The sequence below is a fragment of the Lissotriton helveticus genome, chromosome 1_1 (assembly GCF_964261635.1).
Source record: "Lissotriton helveticus chromosome 1_1, aLisHel1.1, whole genome shotgun sequence".
Taxonomy (NCBI): Eukaryota; Metazoa; Chordata; class Amphibia; order Caudata; family Salamandridae; genus Lissotriton; species Lissotriton helveticus.
Genome location: NC_136057.1, coordinates 1,508,605,710 through 1,508,626,773, shown reverse-complemented (window position 1 = coordinate 1,508,626,773; position 21,064 = coordinate 1,508,605,710). Strand labels below are relative to the sequence as shown.

Sequence of the window (21,064 nt, the reverse complement as noted above, 5' to 3'; positions counted from 1 at the left end):
ATAATTAATTCAAGAATTGACATTCTGTCTTTGGTTTTATGAAATTGTGATTATTGTGTTTTATTTGTCTTTATTGTAATTCCTAATTATTTTTGTGTGTATTATAATTCTGTTCAAACCAATTTTTAAATTAATCACGAATGCCTTTGTGGCTTTCCATGTATTTTGCTTTATTAAAATAAACTGTCTTGTTTACGGAAGTAGGTTGTTGCGTCCTATCACTATTATGTGGGCAAGTTTTGTTCTTGACCGCCTGGGTTGATACCTACACATTGTTTAGAAAGAAGTAGAGGTCTATGTTTGATTCCCTTAGAACGTGGCAAAGAGCAGCTAAACTGAGGCGAATGAAAGCAGAGAAAGAGGCCCGGAAAGGGAGAATGCAGACGGTGACTCAGAAGGCCGTGGCATATGACAGGAAAAAGCAGGAGAAGGGTATTGAATGTGAAGATAGAATGTTTTGATAACAGATTGATAAATCTTATGTGGCCCAAGAAGAGAATTATACTTTTGTGGAAGAATTTACATACTCGCCTCCTACTTCCATATGCCCCGCAGAGGATATATCCCACTATTCCCTCACAGTCCCAGCCACCCGTTTCTACTGCCTCTGCTGTTTCTGCTCATGCTGACCAGACTGCTTTGGCCATGGCACCTCCTGTCCTTTCTTTGTCCTCGCTGTCGTTGGCAACTATGACGGTTAGTACTCCTTTTCCACCCATTGTTTCTTTTTTTTTTTGGAAAGTATGTTTTTATTGCAGAATTACAGACAAAACATCGGGAATGTCAACCATCAGCCCCGTCCTCATACAAGATACCACATTTGCCCTAAGTAGTACACAGCCCATCAGCCCACATCCCGGAGGCAGGGCGGCGTTAAATCAATGTGCAAGAGAGGTCTCCCAGCTTGGTACATAGGGACGTCTGGTGAACAACACAATCCAGGTTCCGCATTTTCCGTACCCTCAACAACAACTCCCCCCCCCCAAATACCCCCTAGAGGGGTCGTACCCACCACACTAACAACACTCAAGCTCAGTAGGTCCACAGAGCCCAACCCGCTCCTACAGCAACAGGACAACCCGCCTGGTGAATACTCTGCGCCATCCTCATTTCAGCTCTAACAGGGCAGTCTACGTCCTCCTCTATCCCCTCCCTCCCTCTAACTGCTGCTGATGTGGGTGGTGATGATGTGCGTTGGACATAGTAGTGCGTCGTCAATATGGATCAAATGTTCGTGCCACTAGTCTCCTGGAACTCAGTCTCCGAGAGTCTCTCCTCCGTTTCTACCGTTAAGTAATCACACAAAGCCTGCACAATCGTTTCCCAAGCTCTAGCCGCCTCTAAGCTCTTCTCCTTCCCCAGTTGTGTGGCCTGCCGCAATCTCAATACACTCTCGCACCTCGACCACTTCAACAACTCATTCGTCCATCGTCCCACAGCCGGGCCTTCCTTAGCTTTCCAACGCCAGGTGATCTCCCTCTGCGCCAACATAAGCCCCAAATCAATGAACTTGCTCGTGATCTTCGTTTTTGCTGTGTGGGGAAACCACAGTAGAAGGCATGCTGCCATGTCAAATTCCACTTCCCTATCTGTAACCGCATTCAGAAGGGCGCCCACCTCGGGCCAATACGTACCCAGCCTCGGGCAACCCCACATCATGTGGTCCAGTTCGACCTCACGGGCTAGGCACCTCGGGCATGCCGCGTCTCGCACCTTAAAGTGCCGGTGGAGTTTCCCCGGAGTCAGATATGCTCTGTGCAAGAGGAAGAAATGTATTTGTTGGAACCTGGCATTCCTGCTACCCTTCCACGCCCGAGCCAGAATGTGGCCCCACTCCGTGTCCGGAATAGGCTTGCCCACACTGTCCTCCCATTTAGCTTTCAGCGCCGTGAGCGGTTCCAGCCCATCGTTCAACATCCGCGATTGGAGACAGGTCACCGCCTTGATTGTACCCGCGGCCATCATCACATACTGGCAGGCCATGGTCGTGCTCGGCTCCGTCAGTCCCCCCCTCCAGTGCTTCTGCATTGCCGCAGATATCGCCGCGTGCAGGAGATAATCCCCATCTGGGAGACCAAACTGCTCCTGGAGCACCGCAAACGGGGCCAACACCCCCTCCACAAACAGATCGCCCACCACCTGCAGCCCCAACTCTTCCCATTCCGCCAGCGGAGACCAATCTCCCCCATGCGGTAGAGCCGTCAGCATCCCTATGGGAATCTCCGGGGCATACGGTCGCACTGCTCGTGCCCGCCTCAGGCTCCTATTCCAACAGAGTCGGAGGGTTTTTTTCTTCTAAGGTAAGCTCCCGCAATGCCAATCTCTGTTGCATAACAATGTAGGAGAGGACGTGTCTCTGGATACCCATCCCCCGGACCCGGTCAGGACCCCTAAACTCCCTGGCCACATTCTGTGTCAGAATTTGGAGTTGGGCCGCCAGATAATATAATTCAAAATCCGGCACTGCCATCCCCCCCTCAAGTTTGGGCCGAATCATGGTGGTCAACACCATCCTGCGTCTGCCAAGTCCCCAAAGGAACTCAATAATCATTGATCGCAGATCTTGAAAAACCCGCTGCGGGATCCAGACAGGCAGGGTCCTGAAATAATACAACAGTCGAGGGAGTGCCACCATTTTCAACAATGCCACCCGTCCCTGCACCGACAAAGGGAGAGTAGCCCAGAAGGACATGCAGCCACGCAATCCCCTGATACACCGCCCCACATTTCCCTCCAGTAGGCTCACCGCATCATGGTAGATCCGGACTCCCAGGTACGTAAAGCACCTGTCCTCCCATACCACATTCGCTGCAAGAGTAGGGCGCTGAACATCTGCTCGCAGCAGGAAAACACAGGTCTTATCCCAGTTCACTTTAAGCCCTGACAATTCGCCGAAGGAGGAGAGCAGCCTCATGGCCCCACGCAAGGCCACCTCCGTGTCCTCCAAATACAGCAACAGGTCGTCGGCATATAAGGAAATGTAGTGAGTAGTCCCTCCGCATCGGACTCCAAGAAAGGATTCCCCCGCCCTGGCCCGTGCCGCCAGTGGTTCCATCGCCAGAGCGAACAGAAGGGGAGAGAGCGAGCAGCCCTGCCTAGTACCTCTACGCACCGGATAAGCAGAAGATATAAGTGGCCCCACTCGCACCCTGGCCGTGGCCGACGAATATAGAACTTTCGTCCAGCGCACAAACCCTTCACCGAGCCCGAACCTCTCCAGCACCGCATTCAGGTAACACCACTCAAGGCTGTCAAAGGCTTTCTCGATATCCACTGACAGAACAGCCGACGCGCCGTCCGAGCCCAAGGCATCCTGCAAGATACCGATCAACCTGCGCGTGTTAATGGCGGTGTTCCTAGTAGGGATAAACCCTGCCTGATCACCGTGTACCAACATGGTCATATGCGGGAGCAGCCTGGTAGCCAATATGCGACTCAAGATTTTGTAGTCTACCGTCAGCATAGACAGGGGTCTGTACGACGTCACCTCCAGTGCATCCCTACCCGGTTTCAGAAGCGGGACCACCAACGCCTCTCTCATGGAAACGGGAAGGCGCCCCAGTGTCATCGCCTCCGAGTACACCTCTAACAATCTGGGCGCCAGTACATCCACATATTTTGCAATAAACTCAATAGGCAGTCCATCCACCCCCGGCGTCTTGTTCCTGGCCATCTGTTTAATAGCCCCTCGGATCTCCATAAGAGAGATCGGACCCCCCAAATCCTTCGCCGGCTCCTCGTCTAGTACTGGGAGCTGTATCTCGTGTAAATAATCACTTATATCCGAGGGACCCACCTCCAACCGAGTATCATACAGGCCCGTGTAATACCGCTGAAAACGCTTCAAAATGGCCGTCGGTGAGTGGACCACCTCCCCCGTTTCGGTTCTGATGCACATAATCGGGCCACTCCTCGGCACTGGGTCAGCAATCCTCGCCAGCAACGTGCCCACCTTATCCCGCTCCGCATGGACCTTTATGAGGTATAGCTTATAATCATAACATCTCAATCTCTCTGTCTCCCTGGCCACCACTTCCTTCGCTTCCAGCAGTCGGTCTTGCAAATCCGGTCGTTCCGGTCTATTCCTCTCAACGTCTCTCAACACACATTCCGCCTTTCCCAAATCCGCCAGGACGGACTTCCGTACATTCGAGAAGCTACCCATGCACACACCTCGCACCACCACCTTCATTGCGTCCCACTCCAGCGATCTCGTAGCAGTCGAGCCCTCATTCTCATCAAAATACAGCGTTAAGCCCTGTCTAACCGTGTCCCCAAACACCAGGTCCTCTAAAGTGTCCGGCCGTAGCCTCCAGGTAGGGATCTCAGATCTCGCCCTCTGCCATCTGATCGCCATCAGCAGGGGGTTATGGTCCGAGATGGTCCTAGCAAGATATTCAGTATGGGTCACCATGGCTGCCATGGGGGCGCTACACAGTATAGAATCTATTCTGACAAGTAGAGCGTGCAGCGCCGAGTGAAAGGAGTAATCTCTAACAGTGGGATGTTGCATCCTCCACACATCCAGCAAACCCCATCGTTCCTGCCAGTCCCTCCTACGTTCCGACAGTTTATGTACCGGGGATTCCGCCAACGGCGGATGGGACCTATCCCATACTATATCCGTGATTGAGTTAAAGTCCCCCCTAGGATAATGGGGCACGCCAGAAAGTGGGCCAAGGAGCCCGAGAGGACATCAAAATATCGGGCCTGGTCAACATCGGGGGCATAAACACTACTTAATACCACCTCAGAACCATGCAGCCTCCCCCTCACTGCCACATATCGACCTCCCGGGTCCACCACCCGATCCGTGACCTGGAATGGGACTCCCGCCCTGACCCATATCAGCACCCCCCTCGCAAACGCCAAATAAGAGGTTCCAAACACTTGGCCACGCCACCTTTTCTGCAATGCATCACATTCTAGTTTGGTTAAGTGAGTTTCCTGCAGCATGGCAATTTGAACACCCCGTCTCACTAGATAAGCATGCACCTTGTATCTCTTAGACATTGTTCTGAGACCCCGAACATTCCATGTTATGCACTTTACATCAGGTAATGACCCCATCGCTGCTGTCTCTCCTCCCCTCCACCTGTATCAACCAACCCATCACATCGTAGCAGCCACACCCACCCCCCCCAACACCCCAACAAACTTCCCCAACCCCACTCCCCAGGACAGGACCTAACAACGCCGCTTCAGCCTCCATCCAAACCCATAACAGTACACACATTTCACTAATCCGTGGCAGTCGCCACAGGAGCCTTAAGGGCAATAGGGGGGTACCTCGACACCAACCCGCGGCGGGCCAACCCACACCCCATGTCCAAGATCCCTTGTGAAAATTACAACAGAGTACCTGCCAAACGCCGACCAACTGGATAAGTGTTCATCATTGAAGAGCCATCGTCACACCCCCACATTTATACATTAAACAGCCCATCCGCCGTTTGCGGCGTGACCGACGGTCCCACAGAGCTGTCCGCTTCAGAAAGTTCACCACCCGATTTGCGGCCTCCGCTTTCCGATTCCGAGTCCTCCTCCAACTCCCTGTGCTGCGAGCCCGTTATCGTCGCCGTGGCAGCCAACGCTCCCCTCCGTTCCGCCGCCAACATTTCTTCCTTCATCGCCTGCTTTAACCTGTCGCGTTTGCGGATCCGCTGAGACTTTCGAATCTGGACCGGCCTCTTCTTCTCCTTCCCATCCTTGTGCTGGTGGTCAGTCCCCGCCCTGTACAGTTCTAGCCACGACCAGGCCTCCTCAGGGGTGTGGAAAAAGTGGGTCTTACCATCCAGTATCACTCTCAGCCGGGCCGGGAAGAGCCGCGAATATTGAATACCCTCCTCTCTGAGCTCTTTCTTGACCGCTAGGAATGTCGCTCTATTCCTCTGAACTTCTTGGGTGTAGTCCGGGAAGATTGTTACTCGGCTATTGTCCACCTGGAAGGGTCCCGCCGTTCTCGCCCTCTGTATGAACAGGTCCCTGTCCTTGAAATGCAGAAGCCTGGCTATCATCGGTCGGGGGGGACGGCCCTGCATGGGAGGGCGAGACGGGACCCTATGCGCCCTCTCAACGGAAAAGAACTGAGACAAGCCCTCAGGAGCAACCGTAGATCTGAACCAGTCCTCCATATACCTCACAGCATCGTCCCCTTCGATTTTTTCCGGCAGGCCCACCACCCTGACGTTGTTCCGGCGGTTGCGACCTTCGGAATCCTCCGCTCGTTTCTCCAGCGTCGCCAGTCGGGCCAGGATATCAGAAAGCTTATGTTCCGCAGTGACCACCGCAGGTTTAAGCTCCTGAAGAAGCGATTCATTGTCCTTCACCCTGTCAGACAGTTTGGCGTGATCCGCCCTCAGGAGGCCCAGCCCCGTAGCCACCTGGCCTATGTCCTGGTGCAATGACTCTTTGGTCGCTGTAATCGCCTCCAGTATACTATCTAGGCGAGCATTCAACCTGGTTCCTGCGCTGATGCATCCGGGCAGTCTTGTGGAGCGCTAGCCCTGTCTGGCCCAGCCGTCATGCTCAGACTCCGTCCGGCCGCCATATTGCCATCCATATCCGCCATCTGCAAGAACCCACAAATGTTCGTCACAGCACGCGGGGGTGAACCGTTCCGCCTCAGTCCCAGATCCGCAGGCCGGGTTATCGTCCTACGCCAGCACTGCACCCGTGTCTAGAACAGGCGCTCTCCACTCCACCGAGGGTCGCCCAGCGTAAGGGAGTGCACGCCAGTTACGAAAATGAGCAATGTCCACGTGCTTCCCCGGGATCAAATCAATCCTGCGTAGACCGCAGGCCCCAGCTATACATTAGTGCAGGTTCGCATCCTACCATGCCCACGTGCATGTGGACGGCTCTCCGCCACTCGGTGCCCCGTTGCCAGCCGACGCCGGAGGCCCAAAGGTGGAAAAGATTGGGCCCTCAGTTCCGCCACCTCCGTGGGTCCCCCAATGCAGTCCTCCGTTCCAGGCCCCGCAAGAGCCCCTGGCGGCGTGATGTAATGGCCACCGTCGTCCCCTCTGGCAGTGCGTCTGATGCGCGGGCGATGGCGTGATCCCCAGGCAGCGCCGTCCCACTCCGTGCAGTCCTGTGACCTGCACTCAGCTCCCCCGCCGTCCTCTCAGGCCCTGCCAACGGTCGGGTGTGACCTGGGGTCACCCACCAAGCAGCCGCTCCACCTCAGCGTTGGGGCCCGCTGCACCGCGCCGACACCCGGTTGCCTCTGGGGTGACCGCCTCCTCCTCCCCTCGGTATGCGCCAGTGATGGCCCCGTCGTCGTAGGGCAGCCCGCTCCCCGGCTCCACCACGCGCAGCGGTGGGGGAAGGGCCACCAGCCCACCAGCCGTCTAACAGCCGAGCGCTCTCCTCAGCTCGGGTGTCGCCGGCCCCTCCCGTGCGGTCAGGTCGTTGTCCCGCTGGGCACCCGCCGGCAGCCGCTCCTCGCTCACCGCTGCCAGGCAGCTCCACTGACCTCCGTCACACCAGCCCTGGGTGCAGCCGCCGCCATCTTAGGCGCTGGGTCGCGCTCCCACAGGAGCTCCGCTCAGGCTCTCCCCACTGCCGCAGAACCTCCGCCGGTCCCGCAACTGTCGCCTCTGCGAGTCTGATGCGGGGGGCGACCGCTCCGGTCGTTTCGTCAGCTCCGGTGCAGGAATAATCAGGAGAATTACGGGATCCCGGACGGAGCTCCGGGCTCACGCCGCCATCTCAGTCGGCGCTCAAGCCACCTTTTCCACCCATTGTTTCAGCGTCTTTTTCGCCAGCTCCTACATCTGCAACTCAGCCAGCAGCGACGTTAGTGCCTGTTACTTCCGTTGCTACTTCCACTGTGGTCTTACTGAGTAATGGGACACCAGTACGTGGATTTGAAGATAGAGACTGGTTGAAATTTAAGGAACGTATTGGGCCGTTAGTACGATCGGATGTGGGAGATGAACAGAAAAGGGTAATGGGTAATCAGGCTGCCCAGTGGGCTCATAATCCCATTTACAGTGTGGCAAATGTTTGGGGAACAATGCGAGGTTTGGAGCCCTTTCTACAGCAGCATGCTCTTAAGCACATATAGGCGACTTTGATTGGTCTTTGGCAGTAGGGTTTTGAATCAGAAGCACCTAAAATTTTACATGATATTAGCGATTGTGTGTATGTTATTGACTTCAGCCCAGAACAAGTTTTTAGTCATGTGTCGACAATAATAGCCTATAGGGGAAGACTGCAGGAGAACAGTCCCAAGGAGGTGACTCAGTTTCCGATGCGGGAGGTTCATCCTCCATACCACCCAGAATTACCAGAAGGGCAAGATAGCCTAGGTAATGTTATAAGGGCCAGAGAAGCGGCTCGTTTTCAGGAACAATGGGTTTACACTCTGTGGAAATGGAGTGAAGTTTTATCTCTTAAGACTCATTTGCCTGATCCTAGGGAGAATCCAACTGCATATTATAAAGAATTGACTGAAGCTGCCTCCTCCACTGTGCTGATATTGAAATACTCTTTGGTCTTCTTGTTCCAGTTGATATTTGGAGACAGGTGCATACTCAAGAGCATGTTGCAGAGTCGGGGGTACGTGGGACCAAATTAAAGTATGGGATCAGTAACGGAAGCCAGGTGAGAAGCCCAGGTCAGAGGTACTTGCTTTGCCAGGTCATATCAGTACATATATGCATTCTCTTATTCTGCCGAGGAAGGATGATTGGGACAAGTTAACGCCTGTTGCCAAAAGAAAGAAGAGTCTGTCTGATTTTGTCACTCTGTTTGAAGATATATTCCTGGATTACAGTGGGCAGATCGGTCTATTGAGAGAGGTGTTTGGTTGTTTGTTAATAGATTTGTTTCTAATTTGCTTCCTGAGATTGCGATTCAATTGCAGGCTTCCTAAAGCACCTGGTCCACCTCTCTCCCTTCTGTTATTTTGAATATGGCACAGAACTATGAGCATAGGGATAATGAGGAGAAGGAGAGGACAGAGAAAAAGATAAGTATTTGAAGACAAAGGTGTTGCAAAAGGCTTTTAGAGGGAATGGTAGAGGGTGTGGTGGTTTGGCCCGACAGCTTCCACGTACTAGTAGGCATCCAAACGCTACGTACCTGGATCTGAATCAGTGTGCGTATTGTAAAGAGGAGGGACATTGGCATAGCGAGTGTCCTGTGCTTTTGCAGAAAAAGGTGGTCCCTAGAGGACGAGGTTCTCATGATCGGGGTTGTGGAGCTGGTGGGGCAGGCAGGGCTCAGAAAGCTGTAGCCTCACAGAGTAGTTCTGATAATAAATACTTTGTTGACCCTCAGGATGGACCGTACTACCACAATGATTAAGATGTGGATGAAGTGACAGGAATGTCTTCCAGCTAGGACAGCCAGGGACAGAGTGGGGGACCAGTTACGATACCTGTAGACCAGCGGGTCTGTATGTCACAGCGGAACTGCAAGGTTCAACTAAGAAATTTCAGTGGACACAGGTGCGACAAAAAGTGTTCTGTTTCTCAAAATATGGTCCCTGGGGCGGCTCTGTCCGGCCATAATAGTTTTGGTAGGTTTTTCTGGTGTACTGGTTGTTAGCCCCATTTCAAGACTCCTTGCGTCGACTATCGGTCCTTTCACTGTGGATTCGCCATTTATGCTGACATCTAACTGTGGTGAGCATTTGATGGGTTTGGATTTGTTAAAGAAACTGCATGCTACGATTTATTGTTCCCCAGCAGCTGTCTATAGGACGATGGGTCCAGATGTGGTGTGCGCTAAGTGGTGTCTGTCCAAAGATGCACCCCTTCCTGTTGAATTTAAAGATGTGCCACCCACTCTTTGGGCAACAGGCGACACAGATGTGGGATTGTTGCAGATATCACCTGTTTTGATACGCGTTAATGATGGTACTATTTTACCTCGTATCCCTCAATACAAAATACCGTTGGCAGGAGAGCGAGCCCAATTGCAAATTGTGCAGGATTTGACTAAGAAGGGAGTGTTTGAGGAGACAACAGCTAATATTTGTAATAGCCCTATCCTTCCCATTCTTAAGCGGACGCCCTAAGATTCTCTTGATGTCCATGAAGATGATTAGCGTTTTGTAATTGACTTGTGTGAAGTTAACAAAATAGTGATTCCCCAGTTTCCGGTGGTTCCGGACATCACCACTCTTCTGACAATGATTCCCTCTTCTGCTAAATTCTTTTCTGTCATTGATTTGAAAAATGCGTTCTTAAGTATTCCTATTCATCCTGATAGCAGATATCAGTTTGGGTTCACTCTAGCTGGTAGAAGGTATAGGTTCTGTTGAGCTCCTCAAGGCTATACAGAGAGTCTGAGAATCTATAGTGAGGCTTAGAAAGCCCAGTTGGACTCCTTGTTGCTCCTCACAGGTAATGTATTGCTACAGTACGTCGATGACTTGCTCATTGCTTCAGATACAGAACAAGGTTGCAGAGACAGAGACAGTACAGTTAAATTGTTGTTGCATTTAGCTCAGCATGGTCATAAAGTATCCCTTTAAAAATGTCAGTATTGTTGACAGGAGGTCACCTACTATCGAAAGAGGGTAGGAGATTGACACCGGAGAGTATTAGTACCATAGTTCAAATGCCAGTTCCACAAACCCAGAAAGATGTACGCGCTTTTATAGGTATCACTTCCTACTGTTGTCAGTGGATACCTAACTATTCCCCACTAATTAAGCCCCTGCTTGCACAAACCACGAAAGAATTGCATGTGCCTTTACCTTGGACGTCAATGTCAGCAGTCTTTTGAGCAACTAAAAACTGTGCTTTGTTCGGCTCTAGTGCTTGATACCCCTAATTCCGCCAACTCCTTTGTATTATATGTGTATAAGATGGCTGGTTGCGCGCTTTCTGTTTTAACGGCCATGTGCTTATTTCTCTGCTGTGCTTGATCCTGTCGCACAAGCCCTCCCAAGCTGTCTAAGAGCAGTCGCGGTCGTAGCTGTTTCGATAAGACAATCAGATGCACCCCATGTTGTGGACACCCCTTTTGAATAACACAAAGACACAGCACCTCACCAGTGCACGTCTGAGCAGGTTACGAATTAACGCTTTTTGCCAAACATATCATGATTAAAAGATGTGCCACTCTGAACCCAGCCCCTCCCTTCTGAGAATGATGAGATTGATAAACATGATTGTATCTTCCGGACGGAAGAAGAGACAAAATGATGGGCAGACTTGACTGACTTTCCCTTATCTCACCCTAAAGTGTAACTATATGGCGATGGCTCTTGTTTTAAATTACCAGATTGCAATACACCTGCTGCATATGCTGTTACTACGCTACGTACAGTAGTTAAGACATCACAAATTCCCTATCAGTCGGCCCAAGATGCAGAGCTCGTTGCACTAATACGAGCTTGCGAATTGAGTGAGGGACTGGTTGTCAATATTTATACTGACAGTCAGTACGTCTTTGGAGTTGCGCACAATTTCTGGTGACTCTAGGCAGCGAGAGGGTTTCTTACTTCGCATGGTGCCAAGATATAATATGGGCACCTTATATTGAGGCTTTTGTCTGCTTTGAAACTCCCTAAGAAATTGGCAATAGTGAAATGTAGTGGTCATCAGAAAGACACTGATGTTGTAGGTAGGAGAAACGCTTTTGCAGGTCAGATAGCTAAGGAAACAGCCCGGACTAAAATGAAAAGAATGCTTGTAACAGGTCCTGCTAGGTGGGTGCCTGAAGTCCCCATGATTGACGATACACTTGAGAATGTAAAGGAGATACAAAGTGAGGCCACAGTAGAGGAATTAGCTATGCGGCAAGAAAGTACACCACAGTTGAATGATGAGGGATGTTTGATTGATAAGTCAGGGAATCAGAGATGGATGTTGCCAGATGCATATGTTCTTCCTGTAGTCACGATGGCTCATGGCCCAACCCATATTACTGCTGAGGGTATTTGCAATTTGTTAGACCCTGTATGGCAGAATGATAACATTTCGAAAGCAGCTGCACATTTGGTGAAGTACTGCATGGTGTGCAGGATGCACAATCCTGGGAAGGGTACTCCTACACCACCCGGTAATTTTGCACCACCCACTTTCCCTTTTGAGGTCATCCAGAAGGACTATATTGAATTAGATAGGTATAATAATTTGAAGTATGTTTTGGTGGTTGTTTGTGCCTTCAGCGAGGCATTAAATGGGTGGGGTGAAAAAAAAACAGGAACCTATGCTGTCTGGGGTATTCTGGCAATTTCAATACACCCACAAAACAAACATCTTGACGCTTCGAGCAGCTATCCGGAAAGAGGATCATGGCGGATCACCAGCCCCAGCAGCGGCCTCCCTTACAGGCCCTTCCTGAGCAGTTCTCGTTCATCCCACCGCCCAATCCCAACCCCTTTCTACACAATTTGAAGCTTACGAGGACCGACAAAATGTGAATCTGTGTTGTTGGTACGATTCTGCTTCCAATACGAGCCATATGTATTGCTGTAATTTTGCTGCTAACATGGCCGTTTGCAGTTGTTGCCTCTTGTGGCTATGTTTGCGATGGCTCTCGGCCAATCGCACGATGGCGAAGGAAACTAATTGAATGCACTGTTGGTCCCTTAAGCCGATGCCTTTTCTTTGTGATGGGGTTTCATGATAAAGTTAAAGGTCGACGCGCAACTTCAAAAGAAGCACCGATTTTTGTTGAAGCGCCTCACTCAACTTACTTTGCTGCAATAGCCTAGATTGTAGCTGGAATGCCTTCATCTGTGTCTAGGTCTGAAAACATATCTGTCCCACTGTTGGGTAGAATACTTCAGGCTGTTCAGCCAGTGCTGGTTTCTCGACAAGATTCAGACTCCAGAAAGAACACATTAAACGGGATACAAAAACGTGCCAACTCTGGAGGGAAGTGGCCGCAGATATTTCTTTTTCCAGAAGGCACTTGTACAAACCGCTCCTGTCTCATAACTGAAATGGGATAATGTTCGAAAACAACTGGATGCTTTTTCTGAAATTGCTGATGCCTCTAAAGGTGGGAGAATTGGAATAGAAGAGTTTTCACAACACTTGAAGCTGCCAATTTCTGACATCCTCCAGGAGCTATTTGCACTTTTCGACAGGGTAAACATTTAGGGCCAGATGTAGGTAGCCAAATACCGGTCGGTAACGGACGATTTCGGCCGTTACCGACCGGTATTTGGCTTTTGAGATGTAGGTGGGTCGGAATTTACAGAATCAGTATATTTACCGATTCGGTAAATTTACCACTTCGGTATTTTTCCGACTCGGTAAATATACCGATTCTGTAAATCCATATGTAGGTGGCACAGTTTGCAGTGCCACAGGCCCTTGATTTCTTATTTTACCACCCAATCCTATTGGGTGGTAAAATACCGAATTCCAGTGTACATGCACATCTGTGCATGTACGCCTATGCCATGTGACCCACAGACATGCCCTTAGGGCATGTATGTGTGCCACATGGCACACAAGCCTGCATTTGGGGTGCTACAGGGTGTCAAAGTGACACCCCGTTCCCCCTGCCAGGATTCGGTACTTACCGATTCTGTAAATACCGAATCTGTATTTCCCATTGATTCCTATGGGCTTCAAGGCCCATAGGAATCAATAGGAAATACCGATTCGGTATTTACAGAATCGGTAAATACCGACTCTTACAGAATCGGTAATTTTTTACCTACATCTGCCTCCTTCCAATTTACCGACTCTTAAATACCGATTCGGTATGAGTCGGTATTTAAGAGTCGGTAAATCAAAATTACCTACATCTGGCCCCAAATCTGTTGACCAAAACAAAATCTGTTCTATTACAGATAGTTGTTTTTGCTGTGACATCATACCAAAACGAATAGATTTTTTAATAAATGTTTGTTAAGTGTTATAGTTTTACCTTCAGTAAGTGGGTTGAACTTATCCCACTAAAGATAATACAGCCATGACGACTGCAAAGGTACTCCTAAAGGAGTTCTTTCCTTGTTTCGGCTTGCCCTGTTTGATCTGGAGTGATAACAGAATTCATTTTAATGCCAAGGTCATTCAGTTAGTTTGTGATGGTTTGCACATAAAGCAGAAGTTTCATGCTGCAAATCACCCACAGTCAGCAGGTTTGGTTGAGAAGTACAATGGTACTCTGAAACTGAAATTGGCAAAGATTCAGGAGACAACAGGGTTACAGTGGCCAGATGCTTTACCATTAGCTATTTTGTCGACAAGAACAACAGAACATTCTAGGACAGGATTGTCACCTTACGAGGTCGTGTTTGGATGCCCGGCAAATGTCTGGGGCATCCCGCGATCCTGTCGGTTTGCAGATATTGAATACTCATTATTGATTGACTACCTTTGGCAGATAACAGAAAATTTGCGTTCTATTCACCAACAGGTCCAGGAAGCCCTGGCAGTAACACCAGAGAGGCCCAGACACGGCATTCAGCCTGGTGATTTCATCCTGATTCGCAACTTTCAGAGGAAGAAGAGTTTAGAGCCGCACTGGAAGGGGCCCGAACAGGTCCTTCTGGCTACACATACTGCAGTCACGATCGCTGCCCCAAAGAATAGGGTGCATGGTGCTCATTGCAAATGGGTTCCTCTGCCTTTGCCTTATGACCTGTGGATCAAAGAGGGAATAGGAGACTGAGTGTGAGACAGTACCTCAGTGTGTCCCCTTCAGTGATGCTAAACTGACCTGGACGCAAACGGATGCGGAGAATGATTAAGTGCTGAATGTAGCCGTTCCACCAGAGATACGAGCTATCCACGAGCCTCTTTTTTGCAAATCCCTCTGTGTCTGGAGTCACCAGGTACAATCTGCTTCCTCTGTTGAGGAGTAGTGCACCAAAGGAGAAGTCAGATTAGCCAGGGATGGACTGTGTTAGTTAGGGTGTACTTTGCTGTAGTACCAACGGTTAGTTTAGGGTAATGTGAGATTGGTGCACTGTTTTGACATTGGACTGGATAGATCGAATGTGCTCCCTTGAAGGGGGGTAAATTATCCTGATCAGCGTGGGATTCATCGTGAGCTTAAAAATAAGCAAGCTCCACTGCCAGTGCTCAAGAGCGCCAACGTTTGATGAAAAGGCCTGGATCCTCGGGTGCCCTCTGGTGCCAGAGCAACCGGCATTGAGGCCCAGAGCCCCCAGCCGACTCTGCAGTGCCCGAAGGTGCGCCAGCGGAGTCGAGCTGCCCAAAAATGCTATGGAGTGCTTCGTCATATGCCTGAAGCTGGGCAGGGGACACTCCGGCTCCAGGAAAGGAGGGACGCATGAAGCAGTCCCAGAAGCGGGCTACGAAGACGGAGTCGGAGAGGGACGATGAACAGGGTCCCGCGTTGCGTCGGCCGAAGACGGGGAGAAGGGAAACTATGCTTCTTTGCCTTCTTCTTGTGCTTCAGCTTACCTGAGGAGTGCGAAGACTCCGATGACGAGTGGTGGTGGCTCCGCGATAGATCCCGAGACCTTCCTCTTGACCGGGACCTCGAACGACCTGGAGTGGACTGCTGGGCTTCCAAGAGCTTTCGGGACCGCACCCGCAAAGACTTTGGATTCATGGTCCGGCAGTCGGAGCACGACTTTAGGTCGTGGTCGCGTTCCAGGCACCAGAGGTAAACACAGATGCGGGTCCATCAAAGACATTAGTTTGTGACAGGCCTCGCAAGGCTTGACGCCAGTCCGACGAATGGACATCAATCGCGCACCAGGAGTTGAAGACTCAAAAGAAGTGCCCCCCCATGGACTGGATACCACTGGGTACACTTCCATGTCAACAAACCAACACCCCCAAACCTGCACCGTGCCCTCCACGAAGGAACTGGAGCAAAGTCACCGAGGAGCAGCTCAACCTCACCCTCAACGGAGACACACCCACCACCTCGGCCTACGCCAACCTCACAACCAAGCAACTCCACAAATGGATCTTCAAGTGCGCAAACAAGCTTGCACCCCTACGTAACCCCGACAGACAGTGCCCCAGGAAGGCCGCATGGTTGAGCGCCAATCTCCAAGAATCATGATGCACCTGCAGACGCCTTGAGAAGAAGTGGAGAAACGGCAAAACGTCTGAAGATCGCATCACCTACAAGAACGCCATGAGGGAACACCAATAACGCATAAGATCCACTAAAAGGACCTTTATCCAAAACAAGATCCTCGCCAACTCCAGCAACCCGAAGGAACTCTTCAGCATCATCCATGAATTCACCAAACCCCCCAGCGAAACCACGGACATCACCCCTTCCCAGGACCTCTGCAACAAGCTTGGCTCCTACTTCCATCTGAAAATCAAGGACCTAAATGACAACTTCAATGGCAAGACGCTTGACCCCGAAACCACATCCTCCTCCAGCAACACTAGCCAGCCCACTATTTCTTCCTGGGCTCCAGTCACCACCGAAGAAATCACCTCAACCATGAAAGGCATCCACTCCGGAGCCCCCACGGACCTCTGCCTGCCACACATCTTCCACAGAGCTGACACCGCCATCACCCCAGCACTGCGACACACAAATCAACAGCACCTTTAGGACCAGCATCTATTCCGACGACTGGAAATGCGCAGAAGTCAGACCCCTGCTCAAGAAGCCCTCAGCAGATCCCAAGGAACCTCAAGAACTACTGACCCTTATCCCTCCTCCCGTTCGCGGCCAAAGTCACTGAGAAGACCGTCAATGCTCAGCTGAATTACGCAGCAACCACAGCACCGTGACTGCTCTATTTCCCGCCACAGACCACATCAGCACTCTCCTCGGCCAAGAACACACCGCAACCTGATCCTTCTCGACCTCTCGGCAGCTTTCGACACTGTCTCTCGCCGCCAGACTCCAAAACGCCGGAATACAGGGAACCACCCTTGACTGGATCCGCTCCTTCCTCACCGGCAAAATCCCTTCCTCTCCGAACCGATGGAAATCAACTGCAGGGTACCCCAAGGATCGTGGCTCAGCCCCACGCTCTTCAACATCTACATGGACCACCTCGCCACCATCGTCAGACAACACAAACTCAGCATAGTGTCCTACGCAGACGACGCCCAGCTCATACACTCCCTCACCAAGAACCCCATCACCACCAGGCTCAACTTTCAGGAAGGAATGAAGGACGTTGCATCCTGGAAGAGCAGCAGCTGCCTGAAGCTCAACTCGGAGAAGACAGAGGTCCCCGTGCCCAGACCCTCCCCCTCGGCATGGGACAACATCTGGTGGCCCACCGCCCTCAGCAGCCCTCCCACCCCCGCGGATCACACCAGTAACCTCAGCATGGTACTAAACTCCTCCCTCTCTTCATCAGGGCAATGCCGTCGCCTCCAGCTGCTTCAACACCCACTACATCCTCCGAAAGACCTTCAAATGGATCCCTCCGAATCAAGGAAGACCGTCCCCCATGCACTCCTAACCAGCAAACTAAACTACGGAAAAGCCCTCTACGCCGGGATCAGCAAGTCCCTGGTCCGCAAACTCCAGACCATACAGAACACGTCCATGCCAGACTCGTCCTTGGCATCCCTTGACACGAGCGCATCACCCAACACCTGCGGAAACTCTACGGGCTCCCCACAGAAAAGAGAATCACCTTCAAGATACTCACCTAAGTCTACAAATGCCTTCACAACACCGGACCCATATACCTCAATGAGAGAATCTCCTTCCACGCACCCAAACGAAACCTCCGATCCGCCAACCTGGCCCTCACCAAAATCCCGCAGATCCGCAGAGCCAGAACAGGGGGAAGTGCTTTCTCCTACATTGCGGCCAAGACCTGGAACGCACCCCCTCCTTAAACATCTCCAGGAAGACATTCAAGACCTGGTTCTTCGACTGAACGGAGTTGTACACCCCCCCGCGCCTTGAGACCCACACAGATGAGTAGTACGCTTTTAATTCCCCTGATTGATTGAGTGATCCAGTCTGACGCCTGGGGGTAATTCTAAGGTAAGGAATCTATAACTAATTGTCTTTCAGATCATATAACCAGTATTCCCACATATGTAAAGAGCGATGTATTCCCCTATGGGTATACATGTGCTGGGGGACATTAAACCCTTATTGCCTAGAGTCACATGATGCTGAGCTGCCGCCGGGGATCAAATAGTGAGTCCCGTGCTCTGGAGTCAGCCGCTCTGGCTGCTGCACCACATCTACAAGCCTACAGACAAATCAACTGGCAAATGAACAGACGCAGAAGAAATAGTAAATATACCCACCACACCCATCTGTTTGCTTGGTATGTAGTATTTGAGACACCATGAACCTCGGACAAAAAAAACGGGAAAAAAAAAAATCAACCAAAGTTGAGTTTGAGGTTTGTGATGCTCAATCCTGTCTACATGTGATCCTGCTACACTGGAAAGTGAACAAGTTACTTATGTCGAAGAAATGCTGGTCTTAAGCCCCATAATTAACGAAGCTTACTACTGTTTACCATGTGCTATATTAATTAACCGAAATAAGAAATAGCAGCCAGCAATCTCACACTTTCTTCTCAATGGCACTTTTGGAGGAGGTAGCTCAACAAAAACTAATAGAAAGATTACAAATTTTAAAGATCATTAGCCATTGGCAGAAAAGGACTTTTAAGACTTATTGAAATTCGTAGAAACTTCAAAAATAGTTGAAACCAACAAAGGGAAAACTGGCTTTCCGTTCTTTCAGAAATTTCAGTTGCTTGCAAGAACAGAAAAGCCTCTGCAAACTACTGTATGTAGAAATGTTTTCTATGGTAAGGTGAAGGGTTAAGCTAGCAAAAAACACAAGGGCATTCTTGAAAAAAGAATTAAGTGTATTACACCTGAAATATCATCACTGCCAATGCAAAACACATGCTTCTGAGGTTAAACTTTGGACCTTCCAAATAACCTTTAGGTAGCAAACAAAGCACACACCAAACCAAATAATTACATCACATACTCGCAAACGTACACTGAGACTTCACCACACCACATACAGTCTAGCATCATAGTGGTTTCAGGAACCTGTAGGAATACATGTGCCAATCCGTCAAACAGCAGCAGTCATTACAAATGGATCAGTACACTCACCTCTGGAGCAAGGCCCTAATCTTGTTCTACTGTTTCGTACTCTTCTCCAATACGGATATGCAGATATACCATTCTGCTGAACTCTGAGGCTGCTTTCATTTAATGCTTCCTGGGAGTACCCAGACATACCCATCCCTGCTATGCGTGAGTAGCCTTCTCATGATTTGGACTCCAGATTTGGGAGGTAACTAATGGAGTTTTCTATCAATTTCTTGCAAATCGAAAGAGGGCGTTAAGGAATTTGTTTCCTTTTTCTCTCAATGAAGACCATTTCCATCTCACATTCCAATCTACTAAATGCCTAGCTACCCCACACTCAAGCAGCTCAACCGTGGCAGCAGATCCTCCTAGGACTCTTCAAGTTCTCAGTATTGATGAAAGGGAGGTGGATTCTCAATGTAACACAAGGACTATTTTGCAGCCTTGAGTTCATGCTTTGCCCACCTCAAGCTCACCCAGCATAAATCAAGCTAAACACTAACTGAACCGAGACCTTAATCTCAAATTCTTCATCTGAATATCAACCAAATACTTACAACTATCCTAACTTAACTTGATTGTTCTCCCTCTGACCAGAGAATGAGTACATCCTGAATCCATGTACTGTCTAAGCCCCATAATGTCTACCCTGAACACCACCTTCTCCAGACTGATATGCTAGGGTTCCCAGATAACAACCTACTCATCTGCGCCTAGAGCTATGACTCTAGAAACAGTGTGCAGAACACATTGTGGGGTTACAGTAGCATTAGCAGTTTCAAGGACATTCTGAGTCAGTGGTCTCTGAGCATTCTGCTGTGCATCCTGTATTGTGTTATCCAAAAACACTGCAACTCAACTCATGGGTTTTAATTAAAATGTATGGCAGCAGCAATAGAGAACTCCCAATCTCTCTAATCAATGAGTTCATTATCTCAGAGGAATGGCAAAAGATAATTGAATAAGAGACACAACTAATTAAGAAGGGATTTTCTTTTGATCACCATCAAAATGGCACGTGTGCTCAGTATGCATCAATGCAAAATACCAGCCAACCATTTAAAAAAAACAGGAACACATAAAAATTATTAGTGCAAAGAAAACATAAGTTGTCAAGTACAAATAAAGTAAGATACACATAGGATTACTTTAGAAGGTCCTTATGGTGTATGTATAACAAAATATCCTCTGTTTATCGATTATTATTCCAAGGCACAGCATAAATCTACCCTTTCATTTTTGAAGTAATCACATAGGACCACGAAATACTGTGAATATGATGAGTGATAACTCACCAGCAAGCATGCCCTTGAGAAGCTCAGAGCAGCGACCACTCGGGATGCAATCTGTAACAAGCCAGTTCAGCCCTTTCAAATTTAGCTTCAAAACGTGCTCCTGACTACTCATTGCCCAGATAATTTGAATACATGGGAACTCAACAAACCTCCATTCGCGAGGACCCAAATGGGAAACAGCATGTCTTTTCTCGTTCTTTATAGGAGACTATCAGCCCGTCCCGACGATGTCCGGGTATGAATTGCTGCCGGCTGATTGTCGCGCCCATTGGCCACGTCCCTAGAACACGAAATATTGCCCAATAAAAATGACCATAACAAATGCCTAAATCCTAATATGTGAGCGCCCTCCATAGAACTTCTGGCGGGAGGTGTGTCTAAAAGGGTATCTCGGTGCTGGCCATCAATGAGAAAGACCTGTGCATTTTTCAAATGGGTAGTGAAACAATATGAGTATGTTGCTGAAGATGTGGCCCGCAGTGCCAGCAATGTACTTACCGGGGGAGGGATAGGCCCTGTCTTGCTATTTCCATGGAGGCGGGCCTTGTTTCCGGATGTGCGTCACGAGAGGCCTGTGCGCAACAGAAGTGGTAAATCTCCAGTGTGGGCTTCAGGCGTCACCGGACGATAAGGCGATATTAGATTTCCTGCACAATGGCCCCTGTTTGCGCTCCTTCCGGTCCTTGGGAATAGCGCCATGCCTGACCTACATACAGTAAAGTAGGTGCACGGCACTGGGAGCGCGGGGCAAGCATACCCGGAGCTGGAATATACGCTCGCTTTATTTTTTCCTAATGCCGC

General features: G+C 49.9%; 1 protein-coding gene and 1 pseudogene across 3 annotated transcripts in view; one reads left to right on the top strand and one right to left on the bottom strand.

The window, feature by feature from the left end:
- ATF6 (activating transcription factor 6) overlaps nucleotides 1–21,064 on the bottom strand; it is a 1,455,481-nt gene that overhangs the window by 626,518 nt on the left and 807,899 nt on the right. The window lies entirely within an intron of this gene.
- Nucleotides 12,260–12,922, top strand: LOC144807742 (lysophosphatidylcholine acyltransferase 2 pseudogene; annotated as a pseudogene).